Below are 22,867 nucleotides of genomic sequence, written 5' to 3' on the forward strand. Positions count from 1 at the left end.
CAGGTCTCGACGGCCCGAGACATTCGCACCGCCGGGGCCGTTCTGGCGTAGGATTCAACGCGCTGGTCCCGCTATGCTGCATGGCACCGCCAGTCTCCGGACTCAGTTTATTTTCGTGGAAAAAAAATTATCCGAAGTGGAAAAACCAAGAGCCGAAAAATTAAAAATAAATGTTATCAAAAAAATAAAAAAAGGGCAAAAAATAAAAGGGGTGCAACACGAGGACTTCCCAGGGGGTCACCCATCCTAGTACTACTCTCGCCCAAGCACGCTTAACTGCGGAGTTCTGATGGGATCCGGTGCATTGGTGCTGGTATGATCGCACCCATGACAAGCCCTTCGTAACTCCCTGTTATGACAAAGCAGCAGGTCTCGACGGCCCGAGACATTCGCACCGCCAGGGCCGTTCTGGCATAGGATTCAACGCGCTGGTCCCGCTATGCTGCATGGCACCGCCAGTCTCCGGACTCAGTTTATTTTCGGAGGAAAAAAATTATCAGAAGAGGAAAAGCCAAAAGCCGAAAAATTAAAAATAAATATTATCAAAAAATAAAAAAGGGCAAAAAATAAAAGGGGTGCAACACGAGGACTTCCCAGGTGGTCCCGCTACCTAGTGCTACTCTCGCCCAAGCACGCTTAACTGCGGAGTTCTGATGGGATCCGGTGCATTAGTGCTGGTATGATCGCACCCATGACAAGCCCTTCGAAACTCCCTTTTATGACAAAGCAGCCGGTCTCGACGGCCCGAGACATTCGCGCCGGCGGGGCCGTTCTGGCGTAGGATTCAACGCGCTGGTCCCGCTATGCTGCATGGCACCGCCAGTCTCCGGACTCAGTTTATTTTCGGGGGAAAAAATTATCCGAAGAGGAAAAGCCGAAAGCCGAAAAATTAAAAATAAATATTATCAAAAAATAAAAAAGCGGGCAAAAAATAAAAGGGGTGCAACACGAGGACTTCCCAGGGGGTCACCCATCCTAGCACTACTCTCGCCCAAGCACGCTTAACTGCGGAGTTCTGATGGGATCCGGTGCATTAGTGCTGGTATGATCGCACACATGACAAGCCCTTCGAAACTCCCTTTTATGACAAAGCAGCAGGTCTCGACGGCCCGAGACATTCGCACCGCCGGGGCCGTTCTGGCGTAGGATTCAACGCGCTGGTCCCGCTATGCTGCATGGCACCGCCAGTCTCCGGACTCAGTTTATTTTCGTGGAAAAAAAATTATCCGAAGTGGAAAAGCCAAGAGCCGAAAAATTAAAAATAAATATTATCAAAAAAATAAAAAAAGGGCAAAAAATAAAAGGGGTGCAACACGAGGACTTCCCAGGGGGTCACCCATCCTAGTACTACTCTCGCCCAAGCATGCTTAACTGCGGAGTTCTGATGGGATCCGGCGCATTAGTGCTGGTATGATCGCACCCATGACAAGCCCTTCGAAACTCTTTTTTATGACAAAGCAGCCGGTCTCGACGGCCCGAGACATTCGCGCCGCCGGGGCCGTTCTGGCGTAAAATTCAACGCGCTGGTCCCGCTATGCTGCATGGCACCGCCAGTCTCCGAACTCAGTTTATTTTTGGAGGAAAAAAATTATCCGGAGTGGAAAAGCCAAAAGCCGAAAAATTAAAAATAAATATTATCAAAAAATAAAAAAGCGGGCAAAAAATTAAAGGGGTGCAACACGAGGACTTCCCAGAGGGTCACCCATCCTAGTACTACTCTCGCCCAAGCATGCTTAACTGCGGAGTTCTGATGGAATCCGGTGCATTAGTGCTGGTATGATCGCACCCATGACATGCACTTCGAAACTTCCTTTTATGACAAAGCAGCAGACCTCGACGGCCCGAGACATTCGCGCCGGCGGGGCCGTTCTGGCGTAGGATTCAACGCGCTGGTCCCGCTATGCTGCATGGCACCGCCAGTCTCCGGACTCAGTTTATTTTCGGGGAAAAAAAATTATCCGAAGAGGAAAAGCCAAAGAACGAAAAATTAAAAATAAATATTATCAAAAAATAAATAAGCGGGCAAAAAATAAAAGGGATGCAACATGAGGACTTTCCATAGGGTCAACCATCCTAGTACTACCCTCGCCCAAGCACGCTTAACTGCGGAGTTTTGATTGGATCCGGTGCATTAGTGCTGGTATGATCGCACCCATGACATGCCCTTCGAAACTCCCTTTTATGACAAAGCAGCCGACCTCGACGGCCCGAGACATTCGCGCCGCCGGGGCCGCTCTGGCGTAGGATTCAACACGCTGGTCCCGCTATGCTGCATGGCACCGCCAGTCTCCGGACTTTGTTTATTTTCGGGGGAAAAAAATTATCCGAAGAGGAAAAGCCAAAAGCCGAAAAATTAAAAATAAATATTATCAAAAAATAAAAAAGCGGGCAAAAAATAAAAGGGGTGCAACACGAGGACTTCCCAGGGGGTCACCCATCCTAGTACAACTCTCGCCCAAGCACGCTTAACTGCGGAGTTCTGATGGGATCCGGTGCATTGGGGCTGGTATGATCGCACCCATGACAAGCCCTTCGAAACTCCCTGTTATGACAAAGCAGCAGGTCTCGACGGCCCGAGACATTCGCACCGCCGGGGCCGTTCTGGCGTAGGATTCAACGCGCTGGTCCCGCTATGCTGCATGGCACCGCCAGTCTCCGGACTCAGTTTATTTTCGGAGGAAAAAAATTATCAGAAGAGGAAAAGCCAAAAGCCGAAAAATTAAAAATAAATATTATCAAAAAAGAAAAAAACGGGCAAAAAATAAAAGGGGTGCAACACGGGGACTTCCCAGGTGGTCCCGCTACCTAGTGCTACTCTCGCCCAAGCACGCTTAACTGCGGAGTTCTGATGGGATCCGGTGCATTAGTGCTGGTATGATCGCACCCATGACAAGCCCTTCGAAACTCTCTTTTATGACAAAGCAGCCGGTCTCGACGGCCCGAGACATTCGCGCCGCCGGGGCCGTTCTGGCGTAGGATTCAACGCGCTGGTCCCGCTATGCTGCATGGCACCGCCAGTCTCCGGACTCAGTTTATTTTTGGGGAAAAAAATTATCCGAAGAGGAAAAGCCGAAAGCCGAAAAATTAAAAATAAATATTATCAAAAAATAAAAAAGCGGGCAAAAAATAAAAGGGGTGCAACACGAGGACTTCCCAGGGGGTCACCCATCCTAGTACTACTCTCGCCCAAGCACGCTTAACTGCGGAGTTCTGATGGGATCCGGTGCATTAGTGCTGGTATGATCGCACACATGACAAGCCCTTCGAAAATCCCTTTTATGACAAAGCAGCAGGTCTCGACGGCCCGAGACATTCGCACCGCCGGGGCCGTTCTGGCGTAGGATTCAACGCGCTGGTCCCGCTATGCTGCATGGCACCGCCAGTCTCCGGACTCAGTTTATTTTCGTGGAAAAAAAATTATCCGAAGTGGAAAAGCCAAGAGCCGAAAAATTAAAAATAAATGTTATCAAAAAAATAAAAAAAGGGCAAAAAATAAAATGGGTGCAACACGAGGACTTCCTGGGGGGTCACCCATCCTAGCACTACTCTCGCCCAAGCATGCTTAACTGCGGAGTTCTGATGGGATCCGGCGCATTAGTGCTGGTATGATCGCACCCATGACAAGCCCTTCGAAACGCCTTTTTATGACAAAGCAGCCGGTCTCGACGGCCCGAGACATTCGCGCCGCCGGGGCCGTTCTGGCGTAAATTTCAACGCGCTGGTCCCGCTATGCTGCATGGCACCGCCAGTCTCCGAACTTAGTTTATTTTTGGAGGAAAAAAATTATCCGGAGTGGAAAAGCCAAAAGCCGAAAAATTAAAAATAAATATTATCAAAAAATAAAAAAGCGGGCAAAAAATTAAAGGGGTGCAACACGAGGACTTCCCAGAGGGTCACCCATCCTAGTACTACTCTCGCCCAAGCATGCTTAACTGCGGAGTTCTGATGGAATCCGGTGCATTAGTGCTGGTATGATCGCACCCATGACATGCCCTTCGAAACTTCCTTTTATGACAAAGCAGCAGACCTCGACGGCCCGAGACATTCGCGCCGGCGGGGCCGTTCTGCCGTAGGATTCAACGCGCTGGTCCCGCTATGCTGCATGGCACCGCCAGTCTCCGGACTCAGTTTATTTTCGGGGAAAAAAAATTATCCGAAGAGGAAAAGCCAAAGAACGAAAAATTAAAAATAAATATTATCAAAAAATAAATAAGCGGGCAAAAAATAAAAGGGGTGCAACATGAGGACTTTCCATAGGGTCAACCATCCTAGTACTACCCTCGCCCAAGCACGCTTAACTGCGGAGTTTTGATGGGATCCGGTGCATTAGTGCTGGTATGATCGCACCCATGACATGCCCTTCGAAACTCCCTTTTATGACAAAGCAGCCGACCTCGACGGCCCGAGACATTCGCGCCGCCGGGGCCGCTCTGGCGTAGGATTCAACGCGCTGGTCCCGCTATGCTGCATGGCACCGCCAGTCTCCGGACTCAGTTTATTTTCGGGGGAAAAAAATTATCCGAAGAGGAAAAGCCAAAAGCCGAAAAATTAAAAATAAATATTATCAAAAAATAAAAAAGCGGGCAAAAAATAAAAGGGGTGCAACACGAGGACTTCCCAGGGGGTCACCCATCCTAGTACTACTCTCGCCCAAGCACGCTTAACTGCGGAGTTCTGATGGGATCCGGTGCATTGGTGCTGGTATGATCGCACCCATGACAAGCCCTTCGAAACTCCCTGTTATGACAAAGCAGCAGGTCTCGACGGCCCGAGACATTCGCACTGCCGGGGCCGTTCTGGCGTAGGATTCAACGCGCTGGTCCCGCTATGCTGCATGGCACCGCCAGTCTCCGGACTCAGTTTATTTTCGGAGGAAAAAAATTATCAGAAGAGGAAAAGCCAAAAGCCGAAAAATTAAAAATAAATATTTTCAAAAAAGAAAAAAACGGGCAAAAAATAAAAGGGGTGCAACACGGGGACTTCCCAGGTGGTCCCGCTACCTAGTGCTACTCTCGCCCAAGCACGCTTAACTGCGGAGTTCTGATGGGATCCGGTGCATTAGTGCTGGTATGATCGCACCCATGACAAGCCCTTCGAAACTCCCTTTTATGACAAAGCAGCCGGTCTCGACGGCCCGAGACATTCGCGCCGCCGGGGCCGTTCTGGCGTAGGATTCAACGCGCTGGTCCCGCTATGCTGCATGGCACCGCCAGTCTCCGGACTCAGTTTATTTTCGGGGGAAAAAATTATCCGAAGAGGAAAAGCCGAAAGCCGAAAAATTAAAAATAAATATTATCAAAAAATAAAAAAGCGGGCAAAAAATAAAAGGGGTGCAACACGAGGACTTCCCAGGGGGTCACCCATCCTAGTACTACTCTCGCCCAAGCACGCTTAACTGCGGAGTTCTGATGGGATCCGGTGCATTAGTGCTGGTATGATCGCACCCATGACAAGCCCTTCGAAACTCCCTTTTATGACAAAGCAGCAGTTCTCGACGGCCCGAGACATTCGCACCGCCGGGGCCGTTCTGGCGTAGTCTTCAACGCGCTTGTCCCGCTATGCTGCATGGCACCGCCAGTCTCCGGACTCAGTTTATTTTCGGAGAAAAAAAATTATCCGAAGAGGAAAAGCCAAAAGCCGAAAAATTAAAAATAAATATTATCAAAAAATAAAAAAAGGGCAAACAATAAAAGGGGTGCAACACGAGGACTTCCCAGGTGGTCACCCATCCTTGTGCTACTCTCGCCCAAGCACGCTTAACTGCAGAGTTCTGATGGGATCCGGTGCATTAGTGCTGGTATGATCGCACCCATGACAAGCCCTTCGAAACTCCCTTTTATGACAAAGCAGCCGGTCTCGACGGCCCGAGACATTCGCGCCGCCGGGGCCGTTCTGGCGTAGGATTCAACGCGCTGGTCCCGCTATGCTGCATGGCACCGCCAGTCTCCGGACTCAGTTTATTTTCGTGGAAAAAAGATTATCCGAAGTGGAAAAGCCAAGAGCCGAAAAATTAAAAATAAATATTATCAAAAAAATAAAAAAGGGCAAAAAATAAAAGGGGTGCAACACGAGGACTTCCTGGGGGGTCACCCATCCTAGTACTACTCTCGCCCAAGCATGCTTAACTGCGGAGTTCTGATGGGATCCGGCGCATTAGTGCTGGTATGATCGCACCCATGACAAGCCATTCGAAACTCCTTTTTATGACAAAGCAGCCGGTCTCGACGGCCCGAGACATTCGCGCCACCGGGGCCGTTCTGGCGTAAAATTCAACGCGCTGGTCCCGCTATGCTGCATGGCACCGCCAGTCTCCGAACTCAGTTTATTTTTGGAGGAAAAAAATTATCCGGAGTGGAAAAGCCAAAAGCCGAAAAATTAAAAATAAATATTATCAAAAAATAAAAAAGCGGGCAAAAAATTAAAGGGGTGCAACACGAGGACTTCCCAGAGGGTCACCCATCCTAGTACTACTCTCGCCCAAGCATGCTTAACTGCGGAGTTCTGATGGAATCCGGTGCATTAGTGCTGGTTTGATCGCACCCATGACATGCCCTTCGAAACTTCCTTTTATGACAAAGCAGCAGACCTCGACGGCCCGAGACATTCGCGCCGGCGGGGCCGTTCTGGCGTAGGATTCAACGCGCTGGTCCCGCTATGCTGCATGGCACCGCCAGTCTCCGGACTCAGTTTATTTTCGGGGGAAAAAAATTATCCGAAGAGGAAAAGCCAAAGAACGAAAAATTAAAAATAAATATTATCAAAAAATAAATAAGCGGGCAAAAAATAAAAGGGGTGCAACATGAGGACTTTCCATAGGGTCAACCATCCTAGTACTACCCTCGCCCAAGCACGCTTAACTGCGGAGTTTTGATGGGATCCGGTGCATTAGTGCTGGTATGATCGCACCCATGACATGCCCTTCGAAACTCCCTTTTATGACAAAGCAGCCGACCTCGACGGCCCGAGACATTCGCGCCGCCGGGGCCGCTCTGGCGTAGGATTCAACGCGCTGGTCCCGCTATGCTGCATGGCACCGCCAGTCTCCGGACTCAGTTTATTTTCGGGGGAAAAAAATTATCCGAAGAGGAAAAGCCAAAAGCCGAAAAATTAAAAATAAATATTATCAAAAAATAAAAAAGCGGGCAAAAAATAAAAGGGGTGCAACACGAGGACTTCCCAGGGGGTCACCCATCCTAGTACTACTCTCGCCCAAGCACGCTTAACTGCGGAGTTCTGATGGGATCCGGTGCATTGGTGCTGGTATGATCGCACCCATGACAAGCCCTTCGAAACTCCCTGTTATGACAAAGCAGCAGGTCTCGACGGCCCGAGACATTCGCACTGCCGGGGCCGTTCTGGCGTAGGATTCAACGCGCTGGTCCCGCTATGCTGCATGGCACCGCCAGTCTCCGGACTCAGTTTATTTTCGGAGGAAAAAAATTATCAGAAGAGGAAAAGCCAAAAGCCGAAAAATTAAAAATAAATATTTTCAAAAAAGAAAAAAACGGGCAAAAAATAAAAGGGGTGCAACACGGGGACTTCCCAGGTGGTCCCGCTACCTAGTGCTACTCTCGCCCAAGCACGCTTAACTGCGGAGTTCTGATGGGATCCGGTGCATTAGTGCTGGTATGATCGCACCCATGACAAGCCCTTCGAAACTCCCTTTTATGACAAAGCAGCCGGTCTCGACGGCCCGAGACATTCGCGCCGCCGGGGCCGTTCTGGCGTAGGATTCAACGCGCTGGTCCCGCTATGCTGCATGGCACCGCCAGTCTCCGGACTCAGTTTATTTTCGGGGGAAAAAATTATCCGAAGAGGAAAAGCCGAAAGCCGAAAAATTAAAAATAAATATTATCAAAAAATAAAAAAGCGGGCAAAAAATAAAAGGGGTGCAACACGAGGACTTCCCAGGGGGTCACCCATCCTAGTACTACTCTCGCCCAAGCACGCTTAACTGCGGAGTTCTGATGGGATCCGGTGCATTAGTGCTGGTATGATCGCACCCATGACAAGCCCTTCGAAACTCCCTTTTATGACAAAGCAGCAGTTCTCGACGGCCCGAGACATTCGCACCGCCGGGGCCGTTCTGGCGTAGTATTCAACGCGCTTGTCCCGCTATGCTGCATGGCACCGCCAGTCTCCGGACTCAGTTTATTTTCGGAGAAAAAAAATTATCCGAAGAGGAAAAGCCAAAAGCCGAAAAATTAAAAATAAATATTATCAAAAAATAAAAAAAGGGCAAACAATAAAAGGGGTGCAACACGAGGACTTCCCAGGTGGTCACCCATCCTTGTGCTACTCTCGCCCAAGCACGCTTAACTGCAGAGTTCTGATGGGATCCGGTGCATTAGTGCTGGTATGATCGCACCCATGACAAGCCCTTCGAAACTCCCTTTTATGACAAAGCAGCCGGTCTCGACGGCCCGAGACATTCGCGCCGCCGGGGCCGTTCTGGCGTAGGATTCAACGCGCTGGTCCCGCTATGCTGCATGGCACCGCCAGTCTCCGGACTCAGTTTATTTTCGTGGAAAAAAGATTATCCGAAGTGGAAAAGCCAAGAGCCGAAAAATTAAAAATAAATATTATCAAAAAAATAAAAAAGGGCAAAAAATAAAAGGGGTGCAACACGAGGACTTCCTGGGGGGTCACCCATCCTAGTACTACTCTCGCCCAAGCATGCTTAACTGCGGAGTTCTGATGGGATCCGGCGCATTAGTGCTGGTATGATCGCACCCATGACAAGCCATTCGAAACTCCTTTTTATGACAAAGCAGCCGGTCTCGACGGCCCGAGACATTCGCGCCACCGGGGCCGTTCTGGCGTAAAATTCAACGCGCTGGTCCCGCTATGCTGCATGGCACCGCCAGTCTCCGAACTCAGTTTATTTTTGGAGGAAAAAAATTATCCGGAGTGGAAAAGCCAAAAGCCGAAAAATTAAAAATAAATATTATCAAAAAATAAAAAAGCGGGCAAAAAATTAAAGGGGTGCAACACGAGGACTTCCCAGAGGGTCACCCATCCTAGTACTACTCTCGCCCAAGCATGCTTAACTGCGGAGTTCTGATGGAATCCGGTGCATTAGTGCTGGTTTGATCGCACCCATGACATGCCCTTCGAAACTTCCTTTTATGACAAAGCAGCAGACCTCGACGGCCCGAGACATTCGCGCCGGCGGGGCCGTTCTGGCGTAGGATTCAACGCGCTGGTCCCGCTATGCTGCATGGCACCGCCAGTCTCCGGACTCAGTTTATTTTCGGGGGAAAAAAATTATCCGAAGAGGAAAAGCCAAAGAACGAAAAATTAAAAATAAATATTATCAAAAAATAAATAAGCGGGCAAAAAATAAAAGGGGTGCAACATGAGGACTTTCCATAGGGTCAACCATCCTAGTACTACCCTCGCCCAAGCACGCTTAACTGCGGAGTTTTGATGGGATCCGGTGCATTAGTGCTGGTATGATCGCACCCATGACATGCCCTTCGAAACTCCCTTTTATGACAAAGCAGCCGACCTCGACGGCCCGAGACATTCGCGCCGCCGGGGCCGCTCTGGCGTAGGATTCAACGCGCTGGTCCCGCTATGCTGCATGGCACCGCCAGTCTCCGGACTCAGTTTATTTTCGGGGGAAAAAAATTATCCGAAGAGGAAAAGCCAAAAGCCGAAAAATTAAAAATAAATATTATCAAAAAATAAAAAAGCGGGCAAAAAATAAAAGGGGTGCAACACGAGGACTTCCCAGGGGGTCACCCATCCTAGTACTACTCTCGCCCAAGCACGCTTAACTGCGGAGTTCTGATGGGATCCGGTGCATTGGTGCTGGTATGATCGCACCCATGACAAGCCCTTCGAAACTCCCTGTTATGACAAAGCAGCAGGTCTCGACGGCCCGAGACATTCGCACTGCCGGGGCCGTTCTGGCGTAGGATTCAACGCGCTGGTCCCGCTATGCTGCATGGCACCGCCAGTCTCCGGACTCAGTTTATTTTCGGAGGAAAAAAATTATCAGAAGAGGAAAAGCCAAAAGCCGAAAAATTAAAAATAAATATTTTCAAAAAAGAAAAAAACGGGCAAAAAATAAAAGGGGTGCAACACGGGGACTTCCCAGGTGGTCCCGCTGCCTAGTGCTACTCTCGCCCAAGCACGCTTAACTGCGGAGTTCTGATGGGATCCGGTGCATTAGTGCTGGTATGATCGCACCCATGACAAGCCCTTCGAAACTCCCTTTTATGACAAAGCAGCCGGTCTCGACGGCCCGAGACATTCGCGCCGCCGGGGCCGTTCTGGCGTAGGATTCAACGCGCTGGTCCCGCTATGCTGCATGGCACCGCCAGTCTCCGGACTCAGTTTATTTTCGGGGGAAAAAATTATCCGAAGAGGAAAAGCCGAAAGCCGAAAAATTAAAAATAAATATTATCAAAAAATAAAAAAGCGGGCAAAAAATAAAAGGGGTGCAACACGAGGACTTCCCAGGGGGTCACCCATCCTAGTACTACTCTCGCCCAAGCACGCTTAACTGCGGAGTTCTGATGGGATCCGGTGCATTAGTGCTGGTATGATCGCACCCATGACAAGCCCTTCGAAACTCCCTTTTATGACAAAGCAGCAGTTCTCGACGGCCCGAGACATTCGCACCGCCGGGGCCGTTCTGGCGTAGTATTCAACGCGCTTGTCCCGCTATGCTGCATGGCACCGCCAGTCTCCGGACTCAGTTTATTTTCGGAGAAAAAAAATTATCCGAAGAGGAAAAGCCAAAAGCCGAAAAATTAAAAATAAATATTATCAAAAAATAAAAAAAGGGCAAAAAATAAAAGGGGTGCAACACGAGGACTTCCCAGGTGGTCACCCATCCTTGTGCTACTCTCGCCCAAGCACGCTTAACTGCGGAGTTCTGATGGGATCCGGTGCATTAGTGCTGGTATGATCGCACCCATGACAAGCCCTTCGAAACTCCCTTTTATGACAAAGCAGCCGGTCTCGACGGCCCGAGACATTCGCGCCGCCGGGGCCGTTCTGGCGTAGGATTCAACGCGCTGGTCCCGCTATGCTGCATGGCACCGCCAGTCTCCGGACTCAGTTTATTTTCGTGGAAAAAAGATTATCCGAAGTGGAAAAGCCAAGAGCCGAAAAATTAAAAATAAATATTATCAAAAAAATAAAAAAAGGGCAAAAAATAAAAGGGGTGCAACACGAGGACTTCCTGGGGGGTCACCCATCCTAGTACTACTCTCGCCCAAGCATGCTTAACTGCGGAGTTCTGATGGGATCCGGCGCATTAGTGCTGGTATGATCGCACCCATGACAAGCCATTCGAAACTCCTTTTTATGACAAAGCAGCCGGTCTCGACGGCCCGAGACATTCGCGCCACCGGGGCCGTTCTGGCGTAAAATTCAACGCGCTGGTCCCGCTATGCTGCATGGCACCGCCAGTCTCCGAACTCAGTTTATTTTTGGAGGAAAAAAATTATCCGGAGTGGAAAAGCCAAAAGCCGAAAAATTAAAAATAAATATTATCAAAAAATAAAAAAGCGGGCAAAAAATTAAAGGGGTGCAACACGAGGACTTCCCAGAGGGTCACCCATCCTAGTACTACTCTCGCCCAAGCATGCTTAACTGCGGAGTTCTGATGGAATCCGGTGCATTAGTGCTGGTTTGATCGCACCCATGACATGCCCTTCGAAACTTCCTTTTATGACAAAGCAGCAGACCTCGACGGCCCGAGACATTCGCGCCGGCGGGGCCGTTCTGGCGTAGGATTCAACGCGCTGGTCCCGCTATGCTGCATGGCACCGCCAGTCTCCGGACTCAGTTTATTTTCGGGGGAAAAAAATTATCCGAAGAGGAAAAGCCAAAGAACGAAAAATTAAAAATAAATATTATCAAAAAATAAATAAGCGGGCAAAAAATAAAAGGGGTGCAACATGAGGACTTTCCATAGGGTCAACCATCCTAGTACTACCCTCGCCCAAGCACGCTTAACTGCGGAGTTTTGATGGGATCCGGTGCATTAGTGCTGGTATGATCGCACCCATGACATGCCCTTCGAAACTCCCTTTTATGACAAAGCAGCCGACCTCGACGGCCCGAGACATTCGCGCCGCCGGGGCCGCTCTGGCGTAGGATTCAACGCGCTGGTCCCGCTATGCTGCATGGCACCGCCAGTCTCCGGACTCAGTTTATTTTCGGGGGAAAAAAATTATCCGAAGAGGAAAAGCCAAAAGCCGAAAAATTAAAAATAAATATTATCAAAAAATAAAAAAGCGGGCAAAAAATAAAAGGGGTGCAACACGAGGACTTCCCAGGGGGTCACCCATCCTAGTACTACTCTCGCCCAAGCACGCTTAACTGCGGAGTTCTGATGGGATCCGGTGCATTGGTGCTGGTATGATCGCACCCATGACAAGCCCTTCGAAACTCCCTGTTATGACAAAGCAGCAGGTCTCGACGGACCGAGACATTCGCACTGCCGGGGCCGTTCTGGCGTAGGATTCAACGCGCTGGTCCCGCTATGCTGCATGGCACCGCCAGTCTCCGGACTCAGTTTATTTTCGGAGGAAAAAAATTATCAGAAGAGGAAAAGCCAAAAGCCGAAAAATTAAAAATAAATATTTTCAAAAAAGAAAAAAACGGGCAAAAAATAAAAGGGGTGCAACACGGGGACTTCCCAGGTGGTCCCGCTACCTAGTGCTACTCTCGCCCAAGCACGCTTAACTGCGGAGTTCTGATGGGATCCGGTGCATTAGTGCTGGTATGATCGCACCCATGACAAGCCCTTCGAAACTCCCTTTTATGACAAAGCAGCCGGTCTCGACGGCCCGAGACATTCGCGCCGCCGGGGCCGTTCTGGCGTAGGATTCAACGCGCTGGTCCCGCTATGCTGCATGGCACCGCCAGTCTCCGGACTCAGTTTATTTTCGGGGGAAAAAATTATCCGAAGAGGAAAAGCCGAAAGCCGAAAAATTAAAAATAAATATTATCAAAAAATAAAAAAGCGGGCAAAAAATAAAAGGGGTGCAACACGAGGACTTCCCAGGGGGTCACCATCCTAGTACTACTCTCGCCCAAGCACGCTTAACTGCGGAGTTCTGATGGGATCCGGTGCATTAGTGCTGGTATGATCGCACCCATGACAAGCCCTTCGAAACTCCCTTTTATGACAAAGCAGCAGTTCTCGACGGCCCGAGACATTCGCACCGCCGGGGCCGTTCTGGCGTAGTATTCAACGCGCTTGTCCCGCTATGCTGCATGGCACCGCCAGTCTCCGGACTCAGTTTATTTTCGGAGAAAAAAAATTATCCGAAGAGGAAAAGCCAAAAGCCGAAAAATTAAAAATAAATATTATCAAAAAATAAAAAAAGGGCAAAAAATAAAAGGGGTGCAACACGAGGACTTCCCAGGTGGTCACCCATCCTTGTGCTACTCTCGCCCAAGCACGCTTAACTGCGGAGTTCTGATGGGATCCGGTGCATTAGTGCTGGTATGATCGCACCCATGACAAGCCCTTCGAAACTCCCTTTTATGACAAAGCAGCCGGTCTCGACGGCCCGAGACATTCGCGCCGCCGGGGCCGTTCTGGCGTAGGATTCAACGCGCTGGTCCCGCTATGCTGCATGGCACCGCCAGTCTCCGGACTCAGTTTATTTTCGTGGAAAAAAGATTATCCGAAGTGGAAAAGCCAAGAGCCGAAAAATTAAAAATAAATATTATCAAAAAAATAAAAAAAGGGCAAAAAATAAAAGGGGTGCAACACGAGGACTTCCTGGGGGGTCACCCATCCTAGTACTACTCTCGCCCAAGCATGCTTAACTGCGGAGTTCTGATGGGATCCGGCGCATTAGTGCTGGTATGATCGCACCCATGACAAGCCATTCGAAACTCCTTTTTATGACAAAGCAGCCGGTCTCGACGGCCCGAGACATTCGCGCCACCGGGGCCGTTCTGGCGTAAAATTCAACGCGCTGGTCCCGCTATGCTGCATGGCACCGCCAGTCTCCGAACTCAGTTTATTTTTGGAGGAAAAAAATTATCCGGAGTGGAAAAGCCAAAAGCCGAAAAATTAAAAATAAATATTATCAAAAAATAAAAAAGCGGGCAAAAAATTAAAGGGGTGCAACACGAGGACTTCCCAGAGGGTCACCCATCCTAGTACTACTCTCGCCCAAGCATGCTTAACTGCGGAGTTCTGATGGAATCCGGTGCATTAGTGCTGGTTTGATCGCACCCATGACATGCCCTTCGAAACTTCCTTTTATGACAAAGCAGCAGACCTCGACGGCCCGAGACATTCGCGCCGGCGGGGCCGTTCTGGCGTAGGATTCAACGCGCTGGTCCCGCTATGCTGCATGGCACCGCCAGTCTCCGGACTCAGTTTATTTTCGGGGGAAAAAAATTATCCGAAGAGGAAAAGCCAAAGAACGAAAAATTAAAAATAAATATTATCAAAAAATAAATAAGCGGGCAAAAAATAAAAGGGGTGCAACATGAGGACTTTCCATAGGGTCAACCATCCTAGTACTACCCTCGCCCAAGCACGCTTAACTGCGGAGTTTTGATGGGATCCGGTGCATTAGTGCTGGTATGATCGCACCCATGACATGCCCTTCGAAACTCCCTTTTATGACAAAGCAGCCGACCTCGACGGCCCGAGACATTCGCGCCGCCGGGGCCGCTCTGGCGTAGGATTCAACGCGCTGGTCCCGCTATGCTGCATGGCACCGCCAGTCTCCGGACTCAGTTTATTTTCGGGGGAAAAAAATTATCCGAAGAGGAAAAGCCAAAAGCCGAAAAATTAAAAATAAATATTATCAAAAAATAAAAAAGCGGGCAAAAAGTAAAAGGGGTGCAACACGAGGACTTCCCAGGGGGTCACCCATCCTAGTACTACTCTCGCCCAAGCACGCTTAACTGCGGAGTTCTGATGGGATCCGGTGCATTGGTGCTGGTATGATCGCACCCATGACAAGCCCTTCGAAACTCCCTGTTATGACAAAGCAGCAGGTCTCGACGGCCCGAGACATTCGCACTGCCGGGGCCGTTCTGGCGTAGGATTCAACGCGCTGGTCCCGCTATGCTGCATGGCACCGCCAGTCTCCGGACTCAGTTTATTTTCGGAGGAAAAAAATTATCAGAAGAGGAAAAGCCAAAAGCCGAAAAATTAAAAATAAATATTTTCAAAAAAGAAAAAAACGGGCAAAAAATAAAAGGGGTGCAACACGGGGACTTCCCAGGTGGTCCCGCTACCTAGTGCTACTCTCGCCCAAGCACGCTTAACTGCGGAGTTCTGATGGGATCCGGTGCATTAGTGCTGGTATGATCGCACCCATGACAAGCCCTTCGAAACTCCCTTTTATGACAAAGCAGCCGGTCTCGACGGCCCGAGACATTCGCGCCGCCGGGGCCGTTCTGGCGTAGGATTCAACGCGCTGGTCCCGCTATGCTGCATGGCACCGCCAGTCTCCGGACTCAGTTTATTTTCGGGGGAAAAAATTATCCGAAGAGGAAAAGCCGAAAGCCGAAAAATTAAAAATAAATATTATCAAAAAATAAAAAAGCGGGCAAAAAATAAAAGGGGTGCAACACGAGGACTTCCCAGGGGGTCACCATCCTAGTACTACTCTCGCCCAAGCACGCTTAACTGCGGAGTTCTGATGGGATCCGGTGCATTAGTGCTGGTATGATCGCACCCATGACAAGCCCTTCGAAACTCCCTTTTATGACAAAGCAGCAGTTCTCGACGGCCCGAGACATTCGCACCGCCGGGGCCGTTCTGGCGTAGTATTCAACGCGCTTGTCCCGCTATGCTGCATGGCACCGCCAGTCTCCGGACTCAGTTTATTTTCGGAGAAAAAAAATTATCCGAAGAGGAAAAGCCAAAAGCCGAAAAATTAAAAATAAATATTATCAAAAAATAAAAAAAGGGCAAAAAATAAAAGGGGTGCAACACGAGGACTTCCCAGGTGGTCACCCATCCTTGTGCTACTCTCGCCCAAGCACGCTTAACTGCGGAGTTCTGATGGGATCCGGTGCATTAGTGCTGGTATGATCGCACCCATGACAAGCCCTTCGAAACTCCCTTTTATGACAAAGCAGCCGGTCTCGACGGCCCGAGACATTCGCGCCGCCGGGGCCGTTCTGGCGTAGGATTCAACGCGCTGGTCCCGCTATGCTGCATGGCACCGCCAGTCTCCGGACTCAGTTTATTTTCGTGGAAAAAAGATTATCCGAAGTGGAAAAGCCAAGAGCCGAAAAATTAAAAATAAATATTATCAAAAAAATAAAAAAAGGGCAAAAAATAAAAGGGGTGCAACACGAGGACTTCCTGGGGGGTCACCCATCCTAGTACTACTCTCGCCCAAGCATGCTTAACTGCGGAGTTCTGATGGGATCCGGCGCATTAGTGCTGGTATGATCGCACCCATGACAAGCCATTCGAAACTCCTTTTTATGACAAAGCAGCCGGTCTCGACGGCCCGAGACATTCGCGCCACCGGGGCCGTTCTGGCGTAAAATTCAACGCGCTGGTCCCGCTATGCTGCATGGCACCGCCAGTCTCCGAACTCAGTTTATTTTTGGAGGAAAAAAATTATCCGGAGTGGAAAAGCCAAAAGCCGAAAAATTAAAAATAAATATTATCAAAAAATAAAAAAGCGGGCAAAAAATTAAAGGGGTGCAACACGAGGACTTCCCAGAGGGTCACCCATCCTAGTACTACTCTCGCCCAAGCATGCTTAACTGCGGAGTTCTGATGGAATCCGGTGCATTAGTGCTGGTTTGATCGCACCCATGACATGCCCTTCGAAACTTCCTTTTATGACAAAGCAGCAGACCTCGACGGCCCGAGACATTCGCGCCGGCGGGGCCGTTCTGGCGTAGGATTCAACGCGCTGGTCCCGCTATGCTGCATGGCACCGCCAGTCTCCGGACTCAGTTTATTTTCGGGGGAAAAAAATTATCCGAAGAGGAAAAGCCAAAGAACGAAAAATTAAAAATAAATATTATCAAAAAATAAATAAGCGGGCAAAAAATAAAAGGGGTGCAACATGAGGACTTTCCATAGGGTCAACCATCCTAGTACTACCCTCGCCCAAGCACGCTTAACTGCGGAGTTTTGATGGGATCCGGTGCATTAGTGCTGGTATGATCGCACCCATGACATGCCCTTCGAAACTCCCTTTTATGACAAAGCAGCCGACCTCGACGGCCCGAGACATTCGCGCCGCCGGGGCCGCTCTGGCGTAGGATTCAACGCGCTGGTCCCGCTATGCTGCATGGCACCGCCAGTCTCCGGACTCAGTTTATTTTCGGGGGAAAAAAATTATCCGAAGAGGAAAAGCCAAAAGCCGAAAAATTAAAAATAAATATTATCAAAAAATAAAAAAGCGGGCAAAAAGTAAAAGGGGTGCAACACGAGGACTTCCCAGGGGGTCACCCATCCTAGTACTACTCTCGCCCAAGCACGCTTAACTGCGGAGTTCTGATGGGATCCGGTGCATTGGTGCTGGTATGATCGCACCCATGACAAGCCCTTCGAAACTCCCTGTTATGACAAAGCAGCAGGTCTCGACGGCCCGAGACATTCGCACTGCCGGGGCCGTTCTGGCGTAGGATTCAACGCGCTGGTCCCGCTATGCTGCATGGCACCGCCAGTCTCCGGACTCAGTTTATTTTCGGAGGAAAAAAATTATCAGAAGAGGAAAAGCCAAAAGCCGAAAAATTAAAAATAAATATTTTCAAAAAAGAAAAAAACGGGCAAAAAATAAAAGGGGTGCAACACGGGGACTTCCCAGGTGGTCCCGCTACCTAGTGCTACTCTCGCCCAAGCACGCTTAACTGCGGAGTTCTGATGGGATCCGGTGCATTAGTGCTGGTATGATCGCACCCATGACAAGCCCTTCGAAACTCCCTTTTATGACAAAGCAGCCGGTCTCGACGGCCCGAGACATTCGCGCCGCCGGGGCCGTTCTGGCGTAGGATTCAACGCGCTGGTCCCGCTATGCTGCATGGCACCGCCAGTCTCCGGACTCAGTTTATTTTCGGGGGAAAAAATTATCCGAAGAGGAAAAGCCGAAAGCCGAAAAATTAAAAATAAATATTATCAAAAAATAAAAAAGCGGGCAAAAAATAAAAGGGGTGCAACACGAGGACTTCCCAGGGGGTCACCCATCCTAGTACTACTCTCGCCCAAGCACGCTTAACTGCGGAGTTCTGATGGGATCCGGTGCATTAGTGCTGGTATGATCGCACCCATGACAAGCCCTTCGAAACTCCCTTTTATGACAAAGCAGCAGTTCTCGACGGCCCGAGACATTCGCACCGCCGGGGCCGTTCTGGCGTAGTATTCAACGCGCTTGTCCCGCTATGCTGCATGGCACCGCCAGTCTCCGGACTCAGTTTATTTTCGGAGAAAAAAAATTATCCGAAGAGGAAAAGCCAAAAGCCGAAAAATTAAAAATAAATATTATCAAAAAATAAAAAAAGGGCAAAAAATAAAAGGGGTGCAACACGAGGACTTCCCAGGTGGTCACCCATCCTTGTGCTACTCTCGCCCAAGCACGCTTAACTGCGGAGTTCTGATGGGATCCGGTGCATTAGTGCTGGTATGATCGCACCCATGACAAGCCCTTCGAAACTCCCTTTTATGACAAAGCAGCCGGTCTCGACGGCCCGAGACATTCGCGCCGCCGGGGCCGTTCTGGCGTAGGATTCAACGCGCTGGTCCCGCTATGCTGCATGGCACCGCCAGTCTCCGGACTCAGTTTATTTTCGTGGAAAAAAGATTATCCGAAGTGGAAAAGCCAAGAGCCGAAAAATTAAAAATAAATATTATCAAAAAAATAAAAAAAGGGCAAAAAATAAAAGGGGTGCAACACGAGGACTTCCTGGGGGGTCACCCATCCTAGTACTACTCTCGCCCAAGCATGCTTAACTGCGGAGTTCTGATGGGATCCGGCGCATTAGTGCTGGTATGATCGCACCCATGACAAGCCATTCGAAACTCCTTTTTATGACAAAGCAGCCGGTCTCGACGGCCCGAGACATTCGCGCCACCGGGGCCGTTCTGGCGTAAAATTCAACGCGCTGGTCCCGCTATGCTGCATGGCACCGCCAGTCTCCGAACTCAGTTTATTTTTGGAGGAAAAAAATTATCCGGAGTGGAAAAGCCAAAAGCCGAAAAATTAAAAATAAATATTATCAAAAAATAAAAAAGCGGGCAAAAAATTAAAGGGGTGCAACACGAGGACTTCCCAGAGGGTCACCCATCCTAGTACTACTCTCGCCCAAGCATGCTTAACTGCGGAGTTCTGATGGAATCCGGTGCATTAGTGCTGGTTTGATCGCACCCATGACATGCCCTTCGAAACTTCCTTTTATGACAAAGCAGCAGACCTCGACGGCCCGAGACATTCACGCCGGCGGGGCCGTTCTGGCGTAGGATTCAACGCGCTGGTCCCGCTATGCTGCATGGCACCGCCAGTCTCCGGACTCAGTTTATTTTCGGGGGAAAAAAATTATCCGAAGAGGAAAAGCCAAAGAACGAAAAATTAAAAATAAATATTATCAAAAAATAAATAAGCGGGCAAAAAATAAAAGGGGTGCAACATGAGGACTTTCCATAGGGTCAACCATCCTAGTACTACCCTCGCCCAAGCACGCTTAACTGCGGAGTTTTGATGGGATCCGGTGCATTAGTGCTGGTATGATCGCACCCATGACATGCCCTTCGAAACTCCCTTTTATGACAAAGCAGCCGACCTCGACGGCCCGAGACATTCGCGCCGCCGGGGCCGCTCTGGCGTAGGATTCAACGCGCTGGTCCCGCTATGCTGCATGGCACCGCCAGTCTCCGGACTCAGTTTATTTTCGGGGGAAAAAAATTATCCGAAGAGGAAAAGCCAAAAGCCGAAAAATTAAAAATAAATATTATCAAAAAATAAAAAAGCGGGCAAAAAATAAAAGGGGTGCAACACGAGGACTTCCCAGGGGGTCACCCATCCTAGTACTACTCTCGCCCAAGCACGCTTAACTGCGGAGTTCTGATGGGATCCGGTGCATTGGTGCTGGTATGATCGCACCCATGACAAGCCCTTCGAAACTCCCTGTTATGACAAAGCAGCAGGTCTCGACGGCCCGAGACATTCGCACTGCCGGGGCCGTTCTGGCGTAGGATTCAACGCGCTGGTCCCGCTATGCTGCATGGCACCGCCAGTCTCCGGACTCAGTTTATTTTCGGAGGAAAAAAATTATCAGAAGAGGAAAAGCCAAAAGCCGAAAAATTAAAAATAAATATTTTCAAAAAAGAAAAAATGGGCAAAAAATAAAAGGGGTGCAACACGGGGACTTCCCAGGTGGTCCCGCTACCTAGTGCTACTCTCGCCCAAGCACGCTTAACTGCGGAGTTCTGATGGGATCCGGTGCATTAGTGCTGGTATGATCGCACCCATGACAAGCCCTTCGAAACTCCCTTTTATGACAAAGCAGCCGGTCTCGACGGCCCGAGACATTCGCGCCGCCGGGGCCGTTCTGGCGTAGGATTCAACGCGCTGGTCCCGCTATGCTGCATGGCACCGCCAGTCTCCGGACTCAGTTTATTTTCGGGGGAAAAAATTATCCGAAGAGGAAAAGCCGAAAGCCGAAAAATTAAAAATAAATATTATCAAAAAATAAAAAAGCGGGCAAAAAATAAAAGGGGTGCAACACGAGGACTTCCCAGGGGGTCACCCATCCTAGTACTACTCTCGCCCAAGCACGCTTAACTGCGGAGTTCTGATGGGATCCGGTGCATTAGTGCTGGTATGATCGCACCCATGACAAGCCCTTCGAAACTCCCTTTTATGACAAAGCAGCAGTTCTCGACGGCCCGAGACATTCGCACCGCCGGGGCCGTTCTGGCGTAGTATTCAACGCGCTTGTCCCGCTATGCTGCATGGCACCGCCAGTCTCCGGACTCAGTTTATTTTCGGAGAAAAAAAATTATCCGAAGAGGAAAAGCCAAAAGCCGAAAAATTAAAAATAAATATTATCAAAAAATAAAAAAAGGGCAAAAAATAAAAGGGGTGCAACACGAGGACTTCCCAGGTGGTCACCCATCCTTGTGCTACTCTCGCCCAAGCACGCTTAACTGCGGAGTTCTGATGGGATCCGGTGCATTAGTGCTGGTATGATCGCACCCATGACAAGCCCTTCGAAACTCCCTTTTATGACAAAGCAGCCGGTCTCGACGGCCCGAGACATTCGCGCCGCCGGGGCCGTTCTGGCGTAGGATTCAACGCGCTGGTCCCGCTATGCTGCATGGCACCGCCAGTCTCCGGACTCAGTTTATTTTCGTGGAAAAAAGATTATCCGAAGTGGAAAAGCCAAGAGCCGAAAAATTAAAAATAAATATTATCAAAAAAATAAAAAAAGGGCAAAAAATAAAAGGGGTGCAACACGAGGACTTCCTGGGGGGTCACCCATCCTAGTACTACTCTCGCCCAAGCATGCTTAACTGCGGAGTTCTGATGGGATCCGGCGCATTAGTGCTGGTATGATCGCACCCATGACAAGCCATTCGAAACTCCTTTTTATGACAAAGCAGCCGGTCTCGACGGCCCGAGACATTCGCGCCACCGGGGCCGTTCTGGCGTAAAATTCAACGCGCTGGTCCCGCTATGCTGCATGGCACCGCCAGTCTCCGAACTCAGTTTATTTTTGGAGGAAAAAAATTATCCGGAGTGGAAAAGCCAAAAGCCGAAAAATTAAAAATAAATATTATCAAAAAATAAAAAAGCGGGCAAAAAATTAAAGGGGTGCAACACGAGGACTTCCCAGAGGGTCACCCATCCTAGTACTACTCTCGCCCAAGCATGCTTAACTGCGGAGTTCTGATGGAATCCGGTGCATTAGTGCTGGTTTGATCGCGCCCATGACATGCCCTTCGAAACTTCCTTTTATGACAAAGCAGCAGACCTCGACGGCCCGAGACATTCGCGCCGGCGGGGCCGTTCTGGCGTAGGATTCAACGCGCTGGTCCCGCTATGCTGCATGGCACCGCCAGTCTCCGGACTCAGTTTATTTTCGGGGGAAAAAAATTATCCGAAGAGGAAAAGCCAAAGAACGAAAAATTAAAAATAAATATTATCAAAAAATAAATAAGCGGGCAAAAAATAAAAGGGGTGCAACATGAGGACTTTCCATAGGGTCAACCATCCTAGTACTACCCTCGCCCAAGCACGCTTAACTGCGGAGTTTTGATGGGATCCGGTGCATTAGTGCTGGTATGATCGCACCCATGACATGCCCTTCGAAACTCCCTTTTATGACAAAGCAGCCGACCTCGACGGCCCGAGACATTCGCGCCGCCGGGGCCGCTCTGGCGTAGGATTCAACGCGCTGGTCCCGCTATGCTGCATGGCACCGCCAGTCTCCGGACTCAGTTTATTTTCGGGGGAAAAAAATTATCCGAAGAGGAAAAGCCAAAAGCCGAAAAATTAAAAATAAATATTATCAAAAAATAAAAAAGCGGGCAAAAAGTAAAAGGGGTGCAACACGAGGACTTCCCAGGGGGTCACCCATCCTAGTACTACTCTCGCCCAAGCACGCTTAACTGCGGAGTTCTGATGGGATCCGGTGCATTGGTGCTGGTATGATCGCACCCATGACAAGCCCTTCGAAACTCCCTGTTATGACAAAGCAGCAGGTCTCGACGGCCCGAGACATTCGCACTGCCGGGGCCGTTCTGGCGTAGGATTCAACGCGCTGGTCCCGCTATGCTGCATGGCACCGCCAGTCTCCGGACTCAGTTTATTTTCGGAGGAAAAAAATTATCAGAAGAGGAAAAGCCAAAGAACGAAAAATTAAAAATAAATATTATCAAAAAATAAATAAGCGGGCA

General features: G+C 49.5%; 42 non-coding genes and 20 pseudogenes across 42 annotated transcripts; all 62 read right to left on the bottom strand.

Annotated features, from left to right (window-relative positions):
• Positions 1 to 208: 208 nt before the first annotated feature.
• Positions 209 to 327, bottom strand: LOC149754459 (5S ribosomal RNA). Its single transcript, XR_016402018.1, has one exon. It is a non-coding gene; the product is annotated as a 5S ribosomal RNA (ribosomal RNA).
• A 245-nt stretch (positions 328 to 572) lies between these two features.
• LOC149754460 (5S ribosomal RNA) lies at positions 573 to 691 on the bottom strand (annotated as a pseudogene).
• Positions 692 to 937: 246 nt separating this feature from the next.
• Positions 938 to 1,056, bottom strand: LOC149754461 (5S ribosomal RNA). Its single transcript, XR_016405616.1, has one exon. It is a non-coding gene; the product is annotated as a 5S ribosomal RNA (ribosomal RNA).
• Positions 1,057 to 1,303: 247 nt separating this feature from the next.
• LOC149754462 (5S ribosomal RNA) lies at positions 1,304 to 1,422 on the bottom strand. The gene has a single exon (XR_016404592.1). It is a non-coding gene; the product is annotated as a 5S ribosomal RNA (ribosomal RNA).
• Positions 1,423 to 1,669: 247 nt separating this feature from the next.
• LOC149754463 (5S ribosomal RNA) lies at positions 1,670 to 1,788 on the bottom strand. Its single transcript, XR_016406117.1, has one exon. It is a non-coding gene; the product is annotated as a 5S ribosomal RNA (ribosomal RNA).
• A 247-nt stretch (positions 1,789 to 2,035) lies between these two features.
• LOC149754464 (5S ribosomal RNA) lies at positions 2,036 to 2,154 on the bottom strand (annotated as a pseudogene).
• A 247-nt stretch (positions 2,155 to 2,401) lies between these two features.
• LOC149754465 (5S ribosomal RNA) lies at positions 2,402 to 2,520 on the bottom strand. Its single transcript, XR_016407702.1, has one exon. It is a non-coding gene; the product is annotated as a 5S ribosomal RNA (ribosomal RNA).
• Positions 2,521 to 2,767: 247 nt separating this feature from the next.
• LOC149754466 (5S ribosomal RNA) lies at positions 2,768 to 2,886 on the bottom strand (annotated as a pseudogene).
• A 246-nt stretch (positions 2,887 to 3,132) lies between these two features.
• LOC149754467 (5S ribosomal RNA) lies at positions 3,133 to 3,251 on the bottom strand. The gene has a single exon (XR_016401671.1). It is a non-coding gene; the product is annotated as a 5S ribosomal RNA (ribosomal RNA).
• A 247-nt stretch (positions 3,252 to 3,498) lies between these two features.
• On the bottom strand, positions 3,499 to 3,617 carry LOC149754468 (5S ribosomal RNA; annotated as a pseudogene).
• A 247-nt stretch (positions 3,618 to 3,864) lies between these two features.
• LOC149754469 (5S ribosomal RNA) lies at positions 3,865 to 3,983 on the bottom strand. The gene has a single exon (XR_016406118.1). It is a non-coding gene; the product is annotated as a 5S ribosomal RNA (ribosomal RNA).
• A 247-nt stretch (positions 3,984 to 4,230) lies between these two features.
• LOC149754470 (5S ribosomal RNA) lies at positions 4,231 to 4,349 on the bottom strand (annotated as a pseudogene).
• Positions 4,350 to 4,596: 247 nt separating this feature from the next.
• LOC149754471 (5S ribosomal RNA) lies at positions 4,597 to 4,715 on the bottom strand. The gene has a single exon (XR_016402019.1). It is a non-coding gene; the product is annotated as a 5S ribosomal RNA (ribosomal RNA).
• Positions 4,716 to 4,962: 247 nt separating this feature from the next.
• LOC149754472 (5S ribosomal RNA) lies at positions 4,963 to 5,081 on the bottom strand (annotated as a pseudogene).
• A 246-nt stretch (positions 5,082 to 5,327) lies between these two features.
• Positions 5,328 to 5,446, bottom strand: LOC149754473 (5S ribosomal RNA). The gene has a single exon (XR_016410960.1). It is a non-coding gene; the product is annotated as a 5S ribosomal RNA (ribosomal RNA).
• Positions 5,447 to 5,692: 246 nt separating this feature from the next.
• On the bottom strand, positions 5,693 to 5,811 carry LOC149754474 (5S ribosomal RNA). The gene has a single exon (XR_016408220.1). It is a non-coding gene; the product is annotated as a 5S ribosomal RNA (ribosomal RNA).
• Positions 5,812 to 6,057: 246 nt separating this feature from the next.
• On the bottom strand, positions 6,058 to 6,176 carry LOC149754475 (5S ribosomal RNA). The gene has a single exon (XR_016407815.1). It is a non-coding gene; the product is annotated as a 5S ribosomal RNA (ribosomal RNA).
• Positions 6,177 to 6,423: 247 nt separating this feature from the next.
• Positions 6,424 to 6,542, bottom strand: LOC149754476 (5S ribosomal RNA). Its single transcript, XR_016407972.1, has one exon. It is a non-coding gene; the product is annotated as a 5S ribosomal RNA (ribosomal RNA).
• A 247-nt stretch (positions 6,543 to 6,789) lies between these two features.
• Positions 6,790 to 6,908, bottom strand: LOC149754477 (5S ribosomal RNA; annotated as a pseudogene).
• Positions 6,909 to 7,155: 247 nt separating this feature from the next.
• On the bottom strand, positions 7,156 to 7,274 carry LOC149754478 (5S ribosomal RNA). Its single transcript, XR_016402020.1, has one exon. It is a non-coding gene; the product is annotated as a 5S ribosomal RNA (ribosomal RNA).
• A 247-nt stretch (positions 7,275 to 7,521) lies between these two features.
• LOC149754479 (5S ribosomal RNA) lies at positions 7,522 to 7,640 on the bottom strand (annotated as a pseudogene).
• Positions 7,641 to 7,886: 246 nt separating this feature from the next.
• On the bottom strand, positions 7,887 to 8,005 carry LOC149754480 (5S ribosomal RNA). The gene has a single exon (XR_016410971.1). It is a non-coding gene; the product is annotated as a 5S ribosomal RNA (ribosomal RNA).
• A 246-nt stretch (positions 8,006 to 8,251) lies between these two features.
• LOC149754481 (5S ribosomal RNA) lies at positions 8,252 to 8,370 on the bottom strand. The gene has a single exon (XR_016408221.1). It is a non-coding gene; the product is annotated as a 5S ribosomal RNA (ribosomal RNA).
• Positions 8,371 to 8,616: 246 nt separating this feature from the next.
• LOC149754482 (5S ribosomal RNA) lies at positions 8,617 to 8,735 on the bottom strand. The gene has a single exon (XR_016407816.1). It is a non-coding gene; the product is annotated as a 5S ribosomal RNA (ribosomal RNA).
• A 247-nt stretch (positions 8,736 to 8,982) lies between these two features.
• LOC149754483 (5S ribosomal RNA) lies at positions 8,983 to 9,101 on the bottom strand. Its single transcript, XR_016407973.1, has one exon. It is a non-coding gene; the product is annotated as a 5S ribosomal RNA (ribosomal RNA).
• A 247-nt stretch (positions 9,102 to 9,348) lies between these two features.
• LOC149754484 (5S ribosomal RNA) lies at positions 9,349 to 9,467 on the bottom strand (annotated as a pseudogene).
• Positions 9,468 to 9,714: 247 nt separating this feature from the next.
• Positions 9,715 to 9,833, bottom strand: LOC149754485 (5S ribosomal RNA). The gene has a single exon (XR_016402021.1). It is a non-coding gene; the product is annotated as a 5S ribosomal RNA (ribosomal RNA).
• Positions 9,834 to 10,080: 247 nt separating this feature from the next.
• Positions 10,081 to 10,199, bottom strand: LOC149754486 (5S ribosomal RNA; annotated as a pseudogene).
• A 246-nt stretch (positions 10,200 to 10,445) lies between these two features.
• On the bottom strand, positions 10,446 to 10,564 carry LOC149754487 (5S ribosomal RNA). The gene has a single exon (XR_016410982.1). It is a non-coding gene; the product is annotated as a 5S ribosomal RNA (ribosomal RNA).
• A 246-nt stretch (positions 10,565 to 10,810) lies between these two features.
• Positions 10,811 to 10,929, bottom strand: LOC149754488 (5S ribosomal RNA). Its single transcript, XR_016406995.1, has one exon. It is a non-coding gene; the product is annotated as a 5S ribosomal RNA (ribosomal RNA).
• Positions 10,930 to 11,176: 247 nt separating this feature from the next.
• On the bottom strand, positions 11,177 to 11,295 carry LOC149754489 (5S ribosomal RNA). Its single transcript, XR_016407817.1, has one exon. It is a non-coding gene; the product is annotated as a 5S ribosomal RNA (ribosomal RNA).
• Positions 11,296 to 11,542: 247 nt separating this feature from the next.
• Positions 11,543 to 11,661, bottom strand: LOC149754490 (5S ribosomal RNA). Its single transcript, XR_016407974.1, has one exon. It is a non-coding gene; the product is annotated as a 5S ribosomal RNA (ribosomal RNA).
• Positions 11,662 to 11,908: 247 nt separating this feature from the next.
• LOC149754491 (5S ribosomal RNA) lies at positions 11,909 to 12,027 on the bottom strand (annotated as a pseudogene).
• Positions 12,028 to 12,274: 247 nt separating this feature from the next.
• LOC149754492 (5S ribosomal RNA) lies at positions 12,275 to 12,393 on the bottom strand. Its single transcript, XR_016402022.1, has one exon. It is a non-coding gene; the product is annotated as a 5S ribosomal RNA (ribosomal RNA).
• Positions 12,394 to 12,640: 247 nt separating this feature from the next.
• On the bottom strand, positions 12,641 to 12,759 carry LOC149754493 (5S ribosomal RNA; annotated as a pseudogene).
• Positions 12,760 to 13,005: 246 nt separating this feature from the next.
• Positions 13,006 to 13,123, bottom strand: LOC149754494 (5S ribosomal RNA). The gene has a single exon (XR_016405188.1). It is a non-coding gene; the product is annotated as a 5S ribosomal RNA (ribosomal RNA).
• A 246-nt stretch (positions 13,124 to 13,369) lies between these two features.
• LOC149754495 (5S ribosomal RNA) lies at positions 13,370 to 13,488 on the bottom strand. Its single transcript, XR_016406996.1, has one exon. It is a non-coding gene; the product is annotated as a 5S ribosomal RNA (ribosomal RNA).
• Positions 13,489 to 13,735: 247 nt separating this feature from the next.
• LOC149754496 (5S ribosomal RNA) lies at positions 13,736 to 13,854 on the bottom strand. The gene has a single exon (XR_016407818.1). It is a non-coding gene; the product is annotated as a 5S ribosomal RNA (ribosomal RNA).
• Positions 13,855 to 14,101: 247 nt separating this feature from the next.
• LOC149754497 (5S ribosomal RNA) lies at positions 14,102 to 14,220 on the bottom strand. The gene has a single exon (XR_016407975.1). It is a non-coding gene; the product is annotated as a 5S ribosomal RNA (ribosomal RNA).
• A 247-nt stretch (positions 14,221 to 14,467) lies between these two features.
• LOC149754498 (5S ribosomal RNA) lies at positions 14,468 to 14,586 on the bottom strand (annotated as a pseudogene).
• A 247-nt stretch (positions 14,587 to 14,833) lies between these two features.
• On the bottom strand, positions 14,834 to 14,952 carry LOC149754499 (5S ribosomal RNA). The gene has a single exon (XR_016402023.1). It is a non-coding gene; the product is annotated as a 5S ribosomal RNA (ribosomal RNA).
• A 247-nt stretch (positions 14,953 to 15,199) lies between these two features.
• LOC149754500 (5S ribosomal RNA) lies at positions 15,200 to 15,318 on the bottom strand (annotated as a pseudogene).
• Positions 15,319 to 15,564: 246 nt separating this feature from the next.
• On the bottom strand, positions 15,565 to 15,682 carry LOC149754501 (5S ribosomal RNA). The gene has a single exon (XR_016405189.1). It is a non-coding gene; the product is annotated as a 5S ribosomal RNA (ribosomal RNA).
• A 246-nt stretch (positions 15,683 to 15,928) lies between these two features.
• Positions 15,929 to 16,047, bottom strand: LOC149754502 (5S ribosomal RNA). The gene has a single exon (XR_016406997.1). It is a non-coding gene; the product is annotated as a 5S ribosomal RNA (ribosomal RNA).
• Positions 16,048 to 16,294: 247 nt separating this feature from the next.
• Positions 16,295 to 16,413, bottom strand: LOC149754503 (5S ribosomal RNA). The gene has a single exon (XR_016407819.1). It is a non-coding gene; the product is annotated as a 5S ribosomal RNA (ribosomal RNA).
• A 247-nt stretch (positions 16,414 to 16,660) lies between these two features.
• On the bottom strand, positions 16,661 to 16,779 carry LOC149754504 (5S ribosomal RNA). Its single transcript, XR_016407976.1, has one exon. It is a non-coding gene; the product is annotated as a 5S ribosomal RNA (ribosomal RNA).
• A 247-nt stretch (positions 16,780 to 17,026) lies between these two features.
• Positions 17,027 to 17,145, bottom strand: LOC149754505 (5S ribosomal RNA; annotated as a pseudogene).
• Positions 17,146 to 17,392: 247 nt separating this feature from the next.
• LOC149754506 (5S ribosomal RNA) lies at positions 17,393 to 17,511 on the bottom strand. Its single transcript, XR_016402024.1, has one exon. It is a non-coding gene; the product is annotated as a 5S ribosomal RNA (ribosomal RNA).
• A 247-nt stretch (positions 17,512 to 17,758) lies between these two features.
• LOC149754507 (5S ribosomal RNA) lies at positions 17,759 to 17,877 on the bottom strand (annotated as a pseudogene).
• A 246-nt stretch (positions 17,878 to 18,123) lies between these two features.
• LOC149754508 (5S ribosomal RNA) lies at positions 18,124 to 18,242 on the bottom strand. The gene has a single exon (XR_016410993.1). It is a non-coding gene; the product is annotated as a 5S ribosomal RNA (ribosomal RNA).
• A 246-nt stretch (positions 18,243 to 18,488) lies between these two features.
• On the bottom strand, positions 18,489 to 18,607 carry LOC149754509 (5S ribosomal RNA). The gene has a single exon (XR_016406998.1). It is a non-coding gene; the product is annotated as a 5S ribosomal RNA (ribosomal RNA).
• Positions 18,608 to 18,854: 247 nt separating this feature from the next.
• Positions 18,855 to 18,973, bottom strand: LOC149754510 (5S ribosomal RNA). Its single transcript, XR_016407820.1, has one exon. It is a non-coding gene; the product is annotated as a 5S ribosomal RNA (ribosomal RNA).
• A 247-nt stretch (positions 18,974 to 19,220) lies between these two features.
• On the bottom strand, positions 19,221 to 19,339 carry LOC149754511 (5S ribosomal RNA). Its single transcript, XR_016407977.1, has one exon. It is a non-coding gene; the product is annotated as a 5S ribosomal RNA (ribosomal RNA).
• A 247-nt stretch (positions 19,340 to 19,586) lies between these two features.
• Positions 19,587 to 19,705, bottom strand: LOC149754512 (5S ribosomal RNA; annotated as a pseudogene).
• Positions 19,706 to 19,952: 247 nt separating this feature from the next.
• LOC149754513 (5S ribosomal RNA) lies at positions 19,953 to 20,071 on the bottom strand. Its single transcript, XR_016402025.1, has one exon. It is a non-coding gene; the product is annotated as a 5S ribosomal RNA (ribosomal RNA).
• Positions 20,072 to 20,317: 246 nt separating this feature from the next.
• Positions 20,318 to 20,436, bottom strand: LOC149754514 (5S ribosomal RNA; annotated as a pseudogene).
• A 246-nt stretch (positions 20,437 to 20,682) lies between these two features.
• Positions 20,683 to 20,801, bottom strand: LOC149754515 (5S ribosomal RNA). Its single transcript, XR_016411004.1, has one exon. It is a non-coding gene; the product is annotated as a 5S ribosomal RNA (ribosomal RNA).
• Positions 20,802 to 21,047: 246 nt separating this feature from the next.
• LOC149754516 (5S ribosomal RNA) lies at positions 21,048 to 21,166 on the bottom strand. The gene has a single exon (XR_016406999.1). It is a non-coding gene; the product is annotated as a 5S ribosomal RNA (ribosomal RNA).
• Positions 21,167 to 21,413: 247 nt separating this feature from the next.
• LOC149754517 (5S ribosomal RNA) lies at positions 21,414 to 21,532 on the bottom strand. Its single transcript, XR_016407821.1, has one exon. It is a non-coding gene; the product is annotated as a 5S ribosomal RNA (ribosomal RNA).
• Positions 21,533 to 21,779: 247 nt separating this feature from the next.
• LOC149754518 (5S ribosomal RNA) lies at positions 21,780 to 21,898 on the bottom strand (annotated as a pseudogene).
• Positions 21,899 to 22,145: 247 nt separating this feature from the next.
• Positions 22,146 to 22,264, bottom strand: LOC149754519 (5S ribosomal RNA; annotated as a pseudogene).
• Positions 22,265 to 22,511: 247 nt separating this feature from the next.
• LOC149754520 (5S ribosomal RNA) lies at positions 22,512 to 22,630 on the bottom strand. The gene has a single exon (XR_016402026.1). It is a non-coding gene; the product is annotated as a 5S ribosomal RNA (ribosomal RNA).
• Positions 22,631 to 22,867: the final 237 nt, after the last annotated feature.

Source organism: Phoenix dactylifera, chromosome 4 (assembly GCF_051530095.1).
Source record: "Phoenix dactylifera cultivar Ajwa chromosome 4, Ajwa_hap1_PhDact_Kaust_v1.1, whole genome shotgun sequence".
In the NCBI taxonomy this organism is placed as follows: Eukaryota; Viridiplantae; Streptophyta; class Magnoliopsida; order Arecales; family Arecaceae; genus Phoenix; species Phoenix dactylifera.